Source organism: Eschrichtius robustus, chromosome 13, assembly GCF_028021215.1.
Source record: "Eschrichtius robustus isolate mEscRob2 chromosome 13, mEscRob2.pri, whole genome shotgun sequence".
In the NCBI taxonomy this organism is placed as follows: Eukaryota; Metazoa; Chordata; class Mammalia; order Artiodactyla; family Eschrichtiidae; genus Eschrichtius; species Eschrichtius robustus.
The window spans coordinates 84,135,437-84,151,523 of NC_090836.1; the positions used below are offsets into that span (position 1 = coordinate 84,135,437).

The window sequence follows — 16,087 nt, forward strand, 5'->3', positions numbered from 1 at the left end:
AGGCAGCGCAGGAGTAAGAGGCGCCACTTCGAGGAGGAGCTTCAGCTCTAAGTTAACCACAGGGAGAAAGGCTCTTATCACACGTAAACATTTACAGGTTTCCACAGCTAGCTCTAGGGGACTGCCACCTGAGGGGAACAGGGCGTGGCCAGAGCGAGCTCACGCAGGGACCCCTCGCACACTGGGGAGCAGATGCTGCACTGCCACCGGTCTCAGCCAGCAGGCGGCCCGTGTCCCCAGCCTTCCCCTGTGCCAGGTCCAGAACACACGACCCCAGCTCAGACGCTCATGCTCCAGAAGCTGGTGTAGACAGCACTGGGTTTCCTGTACAAAGAAGACTCATCATTCCTAACACAGCAACCGACCCGTCTGCTCCTCGGGAGGAGAATGTATTTTAAACCGGGGAGAGTCATAATTCTGAGATGTTCCCCATGTTGTCAGCTTTGCCTTCTACAGACACAGGGCCCTTCCCCTTTGAGGGGGACCCCTCTGGCTGTGGGGGGTGCCCTCCCTATTGGCAGAAATGTGGGGGGCAGGCAAACAACAGGCTTATGATTTGGATTGTGTCCCGCACATAAACACCTGGGAGAGCAGAGCCAGGGCTATGGCAGTGGGGAGTGTATGCCACAGGAGGTGGTGATGAGACAGCGTGGCTATACAAAAGGATCCTGGGTGTGCCAACTCTAGTAGAGCCAGTAGGCAACTCTGGATCTCATAAAATCCTGCCCTTATTTGCCACTCACGACATCCCCAAATCTAGAGGGTCAGCCCTTTTCTAGCTATGGCACCTCACCAGGAAAGTCAATGCTACAGGACCTCAGGGAGCCTCGTGGTGCTAAGGTTGAAGGCTCGAGTCAGAGAACATCCTCGTGGTGGAGTTCTGGGAGCAGAGGGGCCTCTCACTACAGTCTGCAGTCCCTGGGAGTGGCTGCACGTGGCAGGTGAAGGGGGCAAGTGGCTTGGGCACCTGACCCCCACTGAGGAAGCCAGGGCCCCTCACATCTGCAGTGGTCACATGTACGAGAGACAGGCAAGGTTGCACACGTGAGAAGCAAGCACAGGCTGCCAGTGGACACAGGACTCCTTCCCGCTCCAGGACAGCAGGGGCCAGGGCCCGAGGCTGGACTCCTCAGGGCGCAGAGCGGGTTTTGCTGCAGGACTGGCTTGGCTTTGCTGGTTCCAAGGACTCAGTTCAGCCATCTTCTACCCTCAGACAAACTGGGATAGGTTGGGAACCTTGATGTTGAGATCACCAATGTTGATATTCCGAGGCATCTCTGGCAGGTTGATGTTTTTCACGGCAGACGTGGCCCGCGCGGGCACTGCTGAAAGGCCACCCTCAGATTTCTCCAGCCAGTTCTGAGCTTCAATCTGAGCCACGATTTCATTCATGTTTGCTTCCAACGCCATCCCACCCATCACCACCTCCTGAAGAATGCAGTGCACCTTATCCATGTGGAAGATCAAATCCAATTCACAAACATTTTCGAAACACTTATCCAGAGTCTCCACAAAAACCTGCTACACATACCTGGATGAGGTCCAAGATCCCAAGTTCACTCTCTGATGAATCCACACAAAATGCAAAGTAGAGGGTAGCATAATGCTGATAAATCAGTTTGTAGTCAGAGCCACCAATCAAACTTCCACCCTCCAAGAAGTTACATATGTTGTCATCCCGCTTGAGAACTAGACGGAAGGTCTCTCGAATAATCTGCTGTTGAATTTCTTCTGGGAAATGCTGGTAGAAGCAGACCAGCCGTGGCTTCACATGGTTATTGAAAACCAGAATCGCCTGAATCATCTTTGCCCGCCATGCTCCTTTCACCACTGGCTGTTTCCAGAGAGCATCTCCTTCCCTTGTGTATGTATTTTAACTTATATAACTGTTATTATACTGTAGTTTATTCTATTTTTCACTTTTTATATTAAGCATTCTATTTTTAAGATCTATATATTTTGCTGTCTGTTCATCTGGTTTACTGCATCAAATTGCTGCATCTTAATTCATAATATGCACCAGAATATTTCACTTAGCCATTCTTCAGTGTTGGAAGCTCCAACGTCCCACTTTACAAACAATCCTCAAATAAGCATTCTTTAACATGGTTTTTATATACCCATTTGAGATTTCTCTGGGATATATACCTGGGAATGAGACTGACTAGTCATTGAGTATACATATACTTGAGCCTCTTATATTTTACCTCTTTTGCTGCCTTTGGGGTAATTTCATTAAATCTATTTTCCATTTCATATATTTTCTCTTTATCTGCATCTAATATAGTATTTTAAAAACTTAAATGATTAGAAATCCTATTTGATTAAGGAAAATAGATCCAGAGAATGATTGAAGGAAAAAAGAAAATCAAATGGCAATACTAAGACCCTTTCAAAAAAGATAAGACAGAACTTCTTTCTTGTGTGCTTTGTAATTTTAGGTTCTGTGTTCATAATTAGTTTTGAGCTCATATGAAGGAAACCTATGTGTATCAGTTAGGAGTTGATCAGGGAAACAGATCATTAGGAGCGAAATAGAGTAATGGATTCATTAGAGAAATTATACCTTGTGCAGGTTAAGAAGTCTTTGTAAGACTGTTGACTTTGCATGTGGTGTTGGACCTGAGGTCATCATAGGTCAGCTTGGCAGGGAATCAGGAAGGAGAACTGAATTTGAAGTGGGAGAGATCAAGGAGAAACTGGAACCCATAAGGTCATATTAGAACCCCAAAGGACAAAAAATTGAACCCATGAGAATAAAGTGGAATTTGACTTTATCTCCCATCACCTCCAACTTAAATGATGCTGGTGACCTACAGAAGCCTGCACCCTTCACCATGGAGTTGTAACCACACTTGGCCCAGGACTCAGGGAAGCCAAAGGAAAAAATCCAGTGGGAACTGGAGAATTGCAGACCCAGGTGGTCCTCAACACCAATAAGGTAACTTAAAGATTAGCAATAGCATGTGCAAATTGCCAATGCCTGCTGTCTTATACTGACTTTCAGAGTGCTAAAATGGCTGCTCCTTCATTTGTGCCTTTCAATTCTCAAGAAAATTTCCTTTGTAATTTGACTCACAAGGAAAGGAATTCTGAGAAACATAGTTTCAACTTAGCTAGATTGATGTAGTATAAAGCCATCATACGATACTACTTTAGTTGAAGGTATGTCCCTTCAGAGATGTTTTGTTTATTTCTCTTAGCACCTTGAGGCATCTCTGGCCTGGTACCAATTTTTATGTAAATGTTTTCAGCTTAGAGTTTCCAGACTAATAACTCAAAGTTAAAGTGAGGAGCTTGCCCATAGTTCTGGGTTCTCAAGGAAGAGTCTCCATTCCCTTACCCTGAACCCAAGCTGAGAAGACAAGCTACCTTCTTATCTCCCTATGCCAATGGGCAGATTATTTTTAAGTCCTTATTTACATTTATATTAAGAATGGAGCTCTTCTCGGGTTCAGACTGTATGGATGGTCTCAATTCTGACTCCATACCTCAAAGGGACAGAAAGCCTTGTCTCCTGACCTCCAGTGGTTGTTAAAACACAAGTCTCTAGACTTACCTAGAGGGACCTGCCCTTTACCCCCTGCAGAGTAGACAGATCTCAGCTCTACTACTCTGAGTTTCAGTTCTGTCTTAGTTTCTATTCTCTGCAGAATCTATTTATTTTCTGTCTAGCTTAGCAGTTCATTAAAAAAATACATATATATTTGTTTTATTTTATCTAGATTTTCATATGGTTTTAGTGGACGCTTTCAGGTTAACTATTCTGCCATGTTGCCTAAACAGGAAGCCCATTGTTTTTACAACCAAAAACTTAAATGCAGAAGACCTTTTCTACAAGTCAAGGGCGCTTTAAGCAAATTCAGATTTACAGGAAAAAATTTACAGATCTACAAAACAGATCAATTAGAAGGGAAATTTGCATAACAAAAGGATTCACCAGAAGACTACTTAAAATAGCTAGGATCTCACAGTGTATTTAGAGCATCTAGGAGAATGTGTATTGTAAAAAGCTATCTGGCCTGTAGTTAAAGAAATGTTGGGATGAATCCTTTTGTAAAGCAGAAAGTCCTTTTTGTAATGTGAATGATCACTCTAATTTACAAGTTTGTAAGGTTGTGCTTTTGTGTATTTGGATTTTCTTTCATCTGGCTTTAATAATAGCGATTTAGAAAAAGTCATTTATATAAAGAGTTCAGGTTTAACTCTCCTGAGCATGTTTTTCCTATATTAACATCAAATAATCAAAACAATCAGCATATTTGAAAGATAGAATGATAAGTTCCTTCAAATGTTTAATACATGCATTTCTAAGTTCCCATGGGTCTTCTTATTAGAAATAAGTTGAAGACATATTTCCCACATAATGATTGACTTCTTTTGATACTGTTACTTAGACACACAGTAAAAAACATTTTTACCAGAACACAATTGCTAATTCACTAGATTCAACATTATGTACTGAATTAATGATCATAAGTACTTAACTGCTAGTACATTGCAGGTACATGGACTTCCTTCACTACTTATTGGAAGACCAGGACTATAAACACTGAATAGAATGGACCTATTTTTCATTTTCATCTAAATTGAGTATGATGACTGCAAAGCTCATCTCATTGTCTTCATGATCTGTTTCTAGAGTTTTATTTTGATACATAATTAAATATTTTAATAGGGTAACATGTAATATACAAATTCTAAGGAAAACAGGCAGTCAGTTGTATACTAATGCTTGTCTGGTTTTTAAAATATTAGCTCTGGTTCTCAAGCTTGGCTGTACTTTGTAATCACCAGGGAACTTTTAAAAATATTGATGCCTGGCTCCTACTATGGAGGTTTTGATTTAATTGTTCTGGGATGCAGCCAGGCATTGGGATTCTAGTATGTAGCCAGTATTAAGAACCACCAATGTGGTCAAACCACAATTACTCAAACCCACTTAATCAGAGCACTCAATTAACTGGCAATGGGGAAGGGGAATGATGGACTGGGTTGCAGAACTGGAAAAAAAATCATTTAAAAAGTTTATATCAGGTATTTATTCTAAAATTTGTTTTTGAGCATGATCTGAAATGAGGTTCCATATATCCTAAACTCATGCACTTACAAAACTAGACAAAGGTAATGACACAGAACAGTGACCTTGAGGTACTACTATTCCACTGATTATAAATTTAAAAAAATTTAATAAACCGTTTTACCCTACTTATTATTAGGTGGTTGACTCATATCTATGGATATAACACTAATACATTGAAAGGTGTGATTTGTGGTTGTAATCACAAGGCAACTTTTCTCCCCAACTACTTAAATTTTTTCAGGGGGGTTGGTTTCTTCCTGCTGCTGGATAAAAATGTGAGCAGTCTTATTGACTCGTAGGTTAAGAAAAAAACTGATCACTTTAGATAGGAAAACACAATCTCTATTTAGTAGTTAAAAATGTTCATCCCATGTAATAGTGAAAAACTCCAATCTTGATTTAAAGTTGAAGCTTCTCCCCTTTCTATCTAGGACCCTACTGAGGGGGAGCCTCTAGTCAGGGGAGGTCGGTGTGCTTGGGATCTTCTCTCTTTCCATCACCCTCAGCACTTAGCAAAAGCTTCCTTGCACTTTACATTTTAGCAATATTGAAAGCATAGTGTTCCCTCAGTGCCCCACACTGTTTCACACATCTGTACCTGCTAGCTGTTCACTCCATCTGGACTGCTCTTCCTTCCCTCAGTCACCTTGGAGATGCCTTTTTGACCTTTAAAACCAGATGGACATTTCTCTAGCTTTAATTCCCTCCTTATTCAGCTTTATTATTTGTACCCAAGTTGGTAGTAAGGAAGAAGTCAGAAATAATACAATGGATTTTATTAAAGAATTATTTGAGCTGATCAGTTGGAGGTCCTTAGAGATCATGTATCCAAACCCTTCTGTCTCCAGATGAGCAAACTAGTGAGATCAAAGGACTTGCTGAACAGTTCTTGGCTGCTTAGGGGACTGACAGTACAGGGCTCTTTCTAGCATGTTGTTTTCTTTAACAAAATGAAATATTCTGCTAAATTAAAGAGGTTGTCAATTCCACGGATGAAAAATTCATGCCAAGGAACCATGCTGCACCCCTGCAGGAGGCCAGGTTAGTTGTGGCCTGGTCCAAAGAGCACAGACTTGGAGTCATACAGGCCTGTGTCTGCAGTTTTTGCAGTGGCCTTGGACAATTTATTTAACTTCTCTGAGCCACAGTTTCCTCACAGGCGAAGCAGAAAATTAATACTCATCTTGCCTTCCTGAAAGTGTACTGTTAGAAATAAATATGATTATATAGAAGATATATTTTACTGTATAATCTCCAAGGTACTTTTAAAATGTCAATTGTTCAAGGTACTTTTAAAATGTCAATTGTTATTGCTATAGCTACTCTAGAATAGGCATACATTAAAAGATTTATGGACTTCACAGATATTTCGCTGAATAATCAAGGAATAAGATGTTAATCTTCTTTTCAGAAGCAATGAAGAAAAATCTAGACTCCACATTTATTAACTTTTTTGTTTTATAATTCGGAACTGTATCCAATGTCATTTCCTATACTTTTCTTTAAGCGGATTACTTAAATAATCAAAAATGATTAATATATGTAAAACAATTAGAAGAGCGATTTGCACAAAAAGAAGTTTGATAAACATTTGTTATTTTTGTAATTTATATCCTCATACTTGTCTATTCCTAGCTCAATTGTGAAAGCTGAACATAACTCTCTGGACTCTGAATTTCATTCTCTATTGTTTGAAATGACAAAGATCATGGTGACTAAAAATTCAAGCATTGTTTTTCCTCACTGGAAGAACAAGGTGTTGCTTTAGGGAGTAAAAGTATTTGGGAAGCACTGTTTATGACAACTGCTACAGCGTCAAAGGACAGTGTATTTTAAAAATGTATGCATGAGGACCTTCAAGATGGTGGAGGAGTAAGACATGGAGATCACCTTCCTCCCCACAAATACATCAAAAATACATCTACATGTGGAACAACTCCTACAGAACACCTACTGAACGCTGGCAGAAGACCTCAGACTTCCCCAAAGGCAAGAAACTCCCCACGTACCTGGCTGTGTGGCTGACAGGGTCTTGGTGCTCCGGCCAGGTGTCAGGCCTGAGCCTCTGAGGTGGGAGAGCCAAGTTCAGGACACTGGACCACCAGAGACCTCCCAGTCCCATGTAATATGAATCAACAAGAGCTCTCCCAGAGATCTCTGTCTCAACGCTAAGACCCAGCTCCACTCAATGACCAGCAAGCTCCAGTGCTGGACAGCCCATGCCAAACAACCAGCAAGACAAGAACACAACCCCACACGTTAGCAGAGAGCTGCCTAGAATCATATTAAGTTCATGGACACCCCAAAACACATCACCAGATGCAATCCTGGCCACCAGAAAGACAAGATCCAGCCCCATCCACCAGAACACAGGCACTAGTCCCCTCCAACAGGAAGCCTACACCACCAGGTTGGCCCACTGAACCAACCTTACCCACTGGAGACAGACACCAAAAACAACGGGAACTATGAACCTGCAGCCTGCGAAAAGGAAACCCCAAATGCAGCAGGTTAAGCAAAATGAGAAGACAGAGAAATACGCAGCAGATGAAGGAGCAAGGTAAAAACCCACCAGACCAAACAAATGAAGAGGAAGTTGGCAGTCTACCTGAAAAAGAATTCAGAGTAACGATAGTAAAGATGATCCAAAATCTTGGAAATCGAATGGAGAAAATACAAGAAACGTTTAACAAGGACCTAGAAGAACTAAAGAGCAAACAAACAATGATGAACAACACAATTAATGAAATTAAAAATTCTCTAGAGGGAATCAATAGCAGAATAACTGAGGCAGCAGAACGGATAAGTGACCTGGAAGATAAAATAGTGGAAATAACTACTGCAGAGCAGAATAAAGAAAAAAGAATGAAAAGAATTGAGGACAGTCTCAGAAACCTCTGGGACAACATTAAACGCACCAACATTCGAAGTATAGGGGTCCCAGAAGAAGAGAAAAAGAAAGGGACTGAGAAAATATTTGAAGAGATTATAGTTGAAAACTTCCCTAATATGGGAAAGGAAATAGTCAAAGTCCAGGAAGCACAGAGCGTCCCTCCCATACAGGATAAATCCAAGGAGAAACACGCCAAGACACATATTAATCAAACTATCAAAAATTAGCTACAAAGAAAAAATATTAAATGCAGCAAGGGAAAAGCAACAAATAACATACAAGGGAATCCCCATAAGGTTAACAGCTGATCTTTCAGCAGAAACTCTGCAAGCAGGAAGGGAGTGGCAGGACATATTTAAAGTGATGAAAGGGTAAAACCTACAACCAAGATTACTCTACCCAGCGAGGATCTCATTCAGATTCGATGGAGATATTAAAAACTTTACAGACAAGCAAAAGCTAAGAGAATTCAGCACCACCAAACCAGCTTTACAACAAATGCTAAAGGAACTTCTCTAGGCAGGAAACACAAGAGAAGGAAAAGACCTACAATAACAAACCCAAGACAATTAAGAAAATGGAAATAGGAACATACATATCGATAATTACCTTAAACGTAAATGGATCATATGCTCCCACCAAAAGACATAGACTGGCTGAATGGATACGAAAACAAGACCCGTATATATGCTGTCTACAAGAGACCCACTTCAGACCCACGGACACATACAGACTGAAAGTGAGGGGATGGAAAAAGATATTCCATGCAAATGGAAATCAAAAGAAAGCTGGAGTAGCAATTCTCATACCAGACAAAATAGACTTTAAAATAAAGACTATTACAAGAGAAAAAGAAGGACACTACATAATGATCAAGGGATCTATCCAAGAAGAAGACGTAACAATTGTAAATATTTATGCACCCAACATAGGAGCACCTCATTACCTAAGGCAAATGCTAACAGCCATAAAAGGGGAAATCGACAGTAACACAATATAGGCCAGTATCACTGATGAACATAGATGCAAAAATCCTCAGCAAAATACTAGCAAACAGAATCCAGCAGCACATTAAAAGGATCATACACCATGATCAAGTGGGGTATCCCAGGAATGCAAGGCTTCTTCAATATATGCAAATCAATCAATGTGATACACCATATTAACAAATTGAAGGAGAAAAACCACATGATCATCTCAATAGATGCAGAAAAAGCTTTCGACAAAATTCAACACCGATGTATGATAAAAAACCTCCAGAAAGTAGGCATAGAGGGAACTTATGTCAACATAATAAAGGCCATATATGACAAACCCACAGCCAACATCGTCCTCAATGGTGAAAAACTGAAACCATTTCCACTAACATCAGGAACAAGACAAGGTTGCCCACCCTCACCACTATTATTCAACAGAGTTTTGGAAGTTTTAGCCACAGCAATCAGAGAAGAAAAAGAAATAAAAGGAATCCAAATCAGAAAAGAAGAAGTAAAGCTGTCACTGTTTGAAGATGACATGATACTCTACATAGAGAATCCTAAAGATGCTACCAGAAAACTGCTAGAGCTAATCAATGAATTTGGTAAAGTAGCAGGATACAAAATTAATGCACAGAAATCTCTTGCATTCCTATGCACTAATGATGAAAAATCTGAAAGAGAAATTAAGGAAACACTCCCATTTACCATTGCAAGAAAATGAATAAAATACCTAGGAATAAACCTAGCAAAGGAGACAAAAGATCTGTATGCAGAAAACGATAAGACACTGATGAAAGACATTAAAGATGATACAAACAGATGGAGAGATATACCATGTTCCTGGATTGGAAGAATCAATGTTGTGAAAATGACTATACTACCTAAAGCAATCTACAGATTCAGTGCAATCCCTATCAAACTACCACTGGCATTTTCCACAGAACTAGAACAAAACATTTCACAATTTGTCTGGAAACACAAAAGACCCCGAATAGCCAAAGCAATCTTGAGAAGGAAAAACGGAGCTGGAGGAATCAGGCTCCCTGACTTCAGACTATACTACAAAGCTACAGTAATCAAGACAGTATGGTACTGGCACAAAAACAGAAATATAGATCAATGGAACAGGATAGAAAGCCCAGAGATAAACCCATGCACATATGGTCACCTTATATTTGATAAAGGAGGCAAGGATATACAATGGAGAAAAGACAGCCTCTTCAATAAGTGGTGCTGGGGAAACTGGACAGCTACATGTAAAAGAATGAAATTAGAACACTCCCTAACACCATACACAAAAATAAACTCAAAATGGATTAAAGACCTAAATTTAAGGCCAGACACTATAAAACTCTTAGAGGAAAACATAGGCAGAACACTCTATGACATAAATCACAGCAAGATCCTTTTTGACCCACCTCCTGGAGAAATGGAAATAAACACACAAATAAACGAATGGGATCTAATGAAACTTAAAAGCTTTTGCACAGCAAAGGAAACCATAAACAAGACCAAAAGACAACCCTCAGAATGGGAGAAAATATTTGCCAATGAAGCAACTGACAAAGGATTAATCTCCAAAATACACAAGCAGCTGATGCAGCTCAATATCAGAAAAACAAACAACCGAATCCAAAAATGGGTAGAAGACCTAAATAGACACATCTCCAAAGAAGATATACAGATTGCCAACAAATATATGAAAGGATGCTCAACGTCAGTAATCATTAGAGAAATGCAAATCAAAACTACAATGAGATATCATCTCACACCGGTCAGAACGGCCATCATCAAAAAATCTACAAACAGTAAATGCTGGAGAGGGTGTGGAGAAAAGGGAATCCTCTTGCACTGTTGGTGAGAATGTAAATTGATACAGCCACTACGGAGAACACTATGGAGGTTCTTTAAAAAACTAAAAATAGTACTACCATACGACCCAGCAAGCCCACTAGTGGGCATATACCCTGAAAAAATCCAGAATTCAAAGAGTCATGTACCACAGTGTTCATCACAGCACTATTTACAATGGCCAGGACATGGAAGCAACCTAAGTGTCCATCGACAGATGAATGGATAAAGAAGATGTGGCACATATATACAATGGAACGTTACTCAGCCATAAACAGAAACGAAATTGAGTTATTTGTAGTGAGGTGGATGGACCTAGAGACAGTCATACAGAGTGAAGTAAGCCAGAAAGAGAAAAACAAATACCGTATGCTAACACATATATATGGAATCTAAAAAAAAAAAAAAAGGTCTGAAGAACCTAGGGGCAGGACAGGAATAAAGACGTAGATGTAGAGAATGGACTTGAGGATTTTGGGAGGGGCAAGGGTAAGCTGGGACGAAGTGGCAGAGTGGCACTGACATATATACACTACCAAATGTGAAACAGATAGCTAGTGGGAAGTAGCCGCATAGCACAGGGAGATCAGCTCGGTGCTTTGTGACCCCCTAGAGTGGTAAGATAGGGAGGGCAGGAGAGAGACGCAAGAAGGAGGGGATATGGGGATATATGTATACGTATAGCTGATTCACTTTGTTATACAGCAGCTACTAACACAACAATGTAAAGCAATTATACTCCAATAAAGATGTTAAAAAAAAAAAGACCCGGGGAATTCCCTGGCACTCCAGTGGTTAGGACGCTGCGATTCCACTGCCGGGAGCCTGGGTTTGATCCCTGGCTGGGGAGCTACGATTCTGCAATCAGCAAGGTCAATTTAAATAAATAAATAAACAAACAAATAAAGTTAACACGTGCCCCTTGCCTTTAAAAAAAACTGGAATGGAACTTCTGATTATGAAAAATTGAACATCTGAAATGAGAAATTCGAAAGAATGAAAGTCAAAAACTCCATTGACAGACGAATGGACAAAGAAGTTGTGGTACATATATACAACGGAATATTACTCAGCCATAAAAAGGAATGAAATTGGGTCATTTGTAGAGATGTGGATGGATCTAGAGACTATCATACAGAGTGAAGTAAGTCAGAAAGAGAAAAACAAATATCGTATATTAACACATATATGTGGAATCTAGAAAAATGGTACAGATGAACCAGTTTGCAAGGCAGAAATAGAGTCACAGATGTAGAGAACAAACGTATGGACACCAAGGGAGGAAAGTGCCGGAGGGGTAGTGGTGATGGGATGAATTGGGAGATTGGGATTGACATATATACACTAATATGTATAAAATAGATAACTAATAAGAACCTGCTGTATAAAAAATAAAAAAATAAAATTAAAGAAATATATGTATGTATGATTCCCATTTAGCTTCTGTTTATAAAACTCCTGAGACATCCTCTGGGTCTTATACTGTTTATGGATCTAGATGTCACGGAGATGATGAGTCCAAAGGTTTGAGAGAAAAGTTTGTCACTAAATTGGAAATTATAAGCCTTCTCCTACTGAATTATTTCCTTGTTGAATTTCAGAATATCGTCACCTATGAAGGTTATTTTGCTTCAATAAAAAGAATCTTTGGATGAGGAAGACAATAGCCGTATCTGTACAAAAGGAAAACAGAATTTAAATAATGTACAAAAATTTACTTACATTCTCCAAATTGCTCATTATGCAAGGCAGCTCAGAAATAGGTAAAAGGCTCCCTTTTCATGGTCAGGACAGCTACTCTTGTATGTTATACACTTGTTTCAATGTGAACTTCAATTGTTTTTTAAAGAAAGAACAATTAGAAGAGATTCAGGGGTGGGACTTTTATATAACTCTTTTAACGAACACTAAATGATATTCTATCTTCAAAAGGTACTGTGAGTGCCTGTGATTGCAGCCAAGTTCACTGAAACAAAAATTTTCATGCAGCAGACAGAAAACAATGTAAAGAAATCGAGAAAACCCAAACTGGGAGTCACAGTTATTGTCCATGCTTAATAAACTGTCTACTTGCAAATATGCATAATTATTTTTTAATAAAAAAGAAATTAAGTATTTTGCTGGCTTAACCAATGGTAGGTAATTATATTTAAGATGACACGAAAGTAGGCTGCTGTGTACTGATTCACGCTGCTTCTCTTCTGGGGTGGGATTTTCCAAATTGGAAGAGTAAAGTCCCATTTCCCCAGCAAGGTACAGATTGTACAAGACAGAGATCCGTCTCTGACAGAGAAAATAGCCAGTAAAACTACCTTTTCATTTGCTCCCATTTTGAGCCATAGCTGTATATTAAATAAGGTACTCAACTTTGTTTCCATTGGAGAAGGGCATTACTGCCCACTTGATCCCCAAGGAAAAGAGGGGGGTGGTGATCATGCAGAGGAAGTTGCCAGGACCACCGGTGTTGGGTGGCAGCTTCATGAGGTTGCCTAGGTAGGAAGGCAAATTGCGTGTGCTTTGGAATCCAGTTCCCTTTCTCCCTAGGCACTCCACCAACAAAATCTACAGTGAAGGACATGTCAGGGTAAGTGGTGGGGAAGGCAATTATCATCTACAGTGGTAGATTAAGAAAACATGGAGCAGAGGAAGGCTTTTCAACAGAAACCCAGCAATGCATAAGAAGGATATTCTTTCAATCTTTGGCAAGAAACCCAGAAGTGTGAGGTGCACTTATGTCTAACAGAAGTTCTGGGAGAAGGCAGTTTTAAACACCATGTAGCTAAGTTGAAAAAAGAATTAACTATAGGGACCCTGGGGTCTCTATGGAAAGACATTTGTATTCGGAGAGACCTGGGCTTGAGCTCTGGCTCATGTTGAGTTTAGACCATATTTTAAATGTGTGAATATGCATGGGTTCCTTGGTGTCCCCTGCAGTTTCCCTTCCTCTGTAGTAAAATGGGAAAGGTAATACCCATCTCACTGGACTGTTATGATTAAACAACCATCTGAGATATGTGAAAGGTTTATCAACTATAAAGCGTTATGAAAATGCTTCCGGAAAGTAACAGGAATTTATCCTAGACACTGGCATCAACAGTTAGGGAACTGTAAGTTGATCCCAGCCCTTACATTTTCTTCCCTCAGGCTCAAAAGGAAGGGCTTTTCCCCTGGGTCTCACAATTCCTGACTCACTCTGTTTTGGGAGGACGAGTGACTGGCTGTCAGCCTGGGCACACTCCAAAGTCCACCATGTCACTTCCATGGCTGCGGTCACCAGTCAGGCGACCTCCTGCTCACCCCTTCTTGGTGACAGTGGGGGCAGCTGGTGCTTCTGCATATCCTGCTTCTGACGTTCCATTTCTGGGTCCTTGTAGTTGTGCATGGGGCCAACAGCCCACTGCCCTCCCTTTCTCCCCCATCTACCCCGGTGCCTTTTCCCAGATCTTTTCCCTCTCCCAGCCTCTGAGAAAGGAGTTAAATTCTGATCTCAGCGTCCAATCCAGCTGCAGCTACCTCCCAACCAAGCAGAACCCTCTTTCCCTCTTCTTGTACTGGATACCTCCTCAAGGATGATGTTTCCGACCCCTGCCCCCTGCCTTAGTCTTGTTTTAAGGTCCACGATATACGTGTTCCTATGTACACCCTGAACACAGCACCTATCGCACTGTATTGTGCTTTCTGTACTGTACTTTCTCACCTCTCCTCCAGAATGTGAGCTCTTCAAAGGTAAGAACTTTGAAATGAGTCTTACTCGCCAGCGTCTCTCCAGAACCTCGCACAGTGCTTGTCACACAGTAGGTAGATGGTAAATGACTACTGAAGTGAACCAATCAACCCCTCTCCCCTCCACCAGCTCCCACTGACTAAGAGTTAGACAGAGGCAAAGAAGGGCCATTTTGAGGCCACAATGTACTGAAAAATAAACATCTCTCTCCAACTTTCTAGCTTGCCTCTTTCTGTATCCCTTTACCCTAGATTACCCGTATATCTGCAAGAAGGGCCAAGAACAAAAATCAGTAGAACAGAGACGAACAATAACAGCCACAAACTAGAGTGTTCCTTGTTTTTCACTTCTCTTCTGTTTTGACTTTCAAAAGGAATTTCAAGATTTTACTCTTTATCTGGTGCTCTTAATCTAAAATGCCTAACAGTCCCTACATTGATAGAAGATTTGGATAATTGTAAGTTTGATGGGGTTATAGAGAAAGTTTGAAAATCATTCTATACCTTCTAGAAATATTCCAAGCCAAATTGGTTAAAGAAATTGACTTTTTCCTCTTCAGTTCTACATCATATACCCAGGAATTCAGGATTTGAGGATTTTTCATTCAATTGCATATAACTGATAAATAATATGAGGCTTTTCCAGAAGACCCGCTGTTTTCTGAGAATGGTTTCTATAGCTCTGTGGCAGACATTACCACTTGATGAAAAATCTGTTCCAATTTCCTCTTCTTTGCCTGCTTTGTCTTACAAATGTTGGAAAGAACTAAGACACTTTTTCAGTCTCCTTGAAGTTGGGCAGTGACACAGACACAGTCTGGCCATTGAGGTGTAAACCTGAGTCTGATAGAAGGTTTCTGGACAAGTTTTTGATTTCCTGGTGAAAGAAACACACATCTCTATCCTTGCTCCCTTTCCCATTTCTCCATCTGTGCACGCTGGGATGATGCCTGGACCTGCTGTAGCCACCTTGCAATTTTGAGGTGAAAAAAAATAGAAGCATGAGGGCAAAGCACCATCGTACTAAGGAAAGCAAAGCAAAAAGACAGAAAGGCCTTGGTCCTAGTTGACATCATTAGCAAGTACCTACTTCCAGGCCTCGTGTTGTCCAGCCCATACATGTCAGTATTGTTTAAACCACTACTAGTCAGTGTCATTCCTGACTGATTCAAGCCACAGGTAGGAACATTGCCCTGAGAATGAAACTGAGCTTGGTTACCTATGGTATCATTCAAAAGCTGAAACACGGTTAATCCTTACCAAATTTAATCCTAAATATTCTCTTTATGCCCGCAGTCAGGCCTGCCCTTCTCCTGCATCTGGCTCCCATTCCTTTAAAGCCCACATTTCTACTTAAACCTAACGATGCGGTGGGGGGAAGAGGCCATACACCATCTGTCACAGGGATCATGATTTACAGCTGACCGAGGACAGCCTCCAAGTAGCATATGTTCTACTGCAACGTGTGGTTCCTTTAACAAATTCTGGGTCATAACATTTAAAATTGATATCGTAGCTACTATTTCAAAAATATTGTATTCATTTCCTAAAGCTGCC

General features: G+C 40.6%; 1 protein-coding gene and 1 pseudogene across 15 annotated transcripts in view; both read right to left on the minus strand.

Moving 5' to 3' along the window:
• Window positions 1-16,087, minus strand: part of ANKS1B (ankyrin repeat and sterile alpha motif domain containing 1B) — a 1,169,527-nt gene that overhangs the window by 271,244 nt on the left and 882,196 nt on the right. The window lies entirely within an intron of this gene.
• Window positions 1,210-1,804, minus strand: LOC137775333 (AP-3 complex subunit sigma-2 pseudogene; annotated as a pseudogene).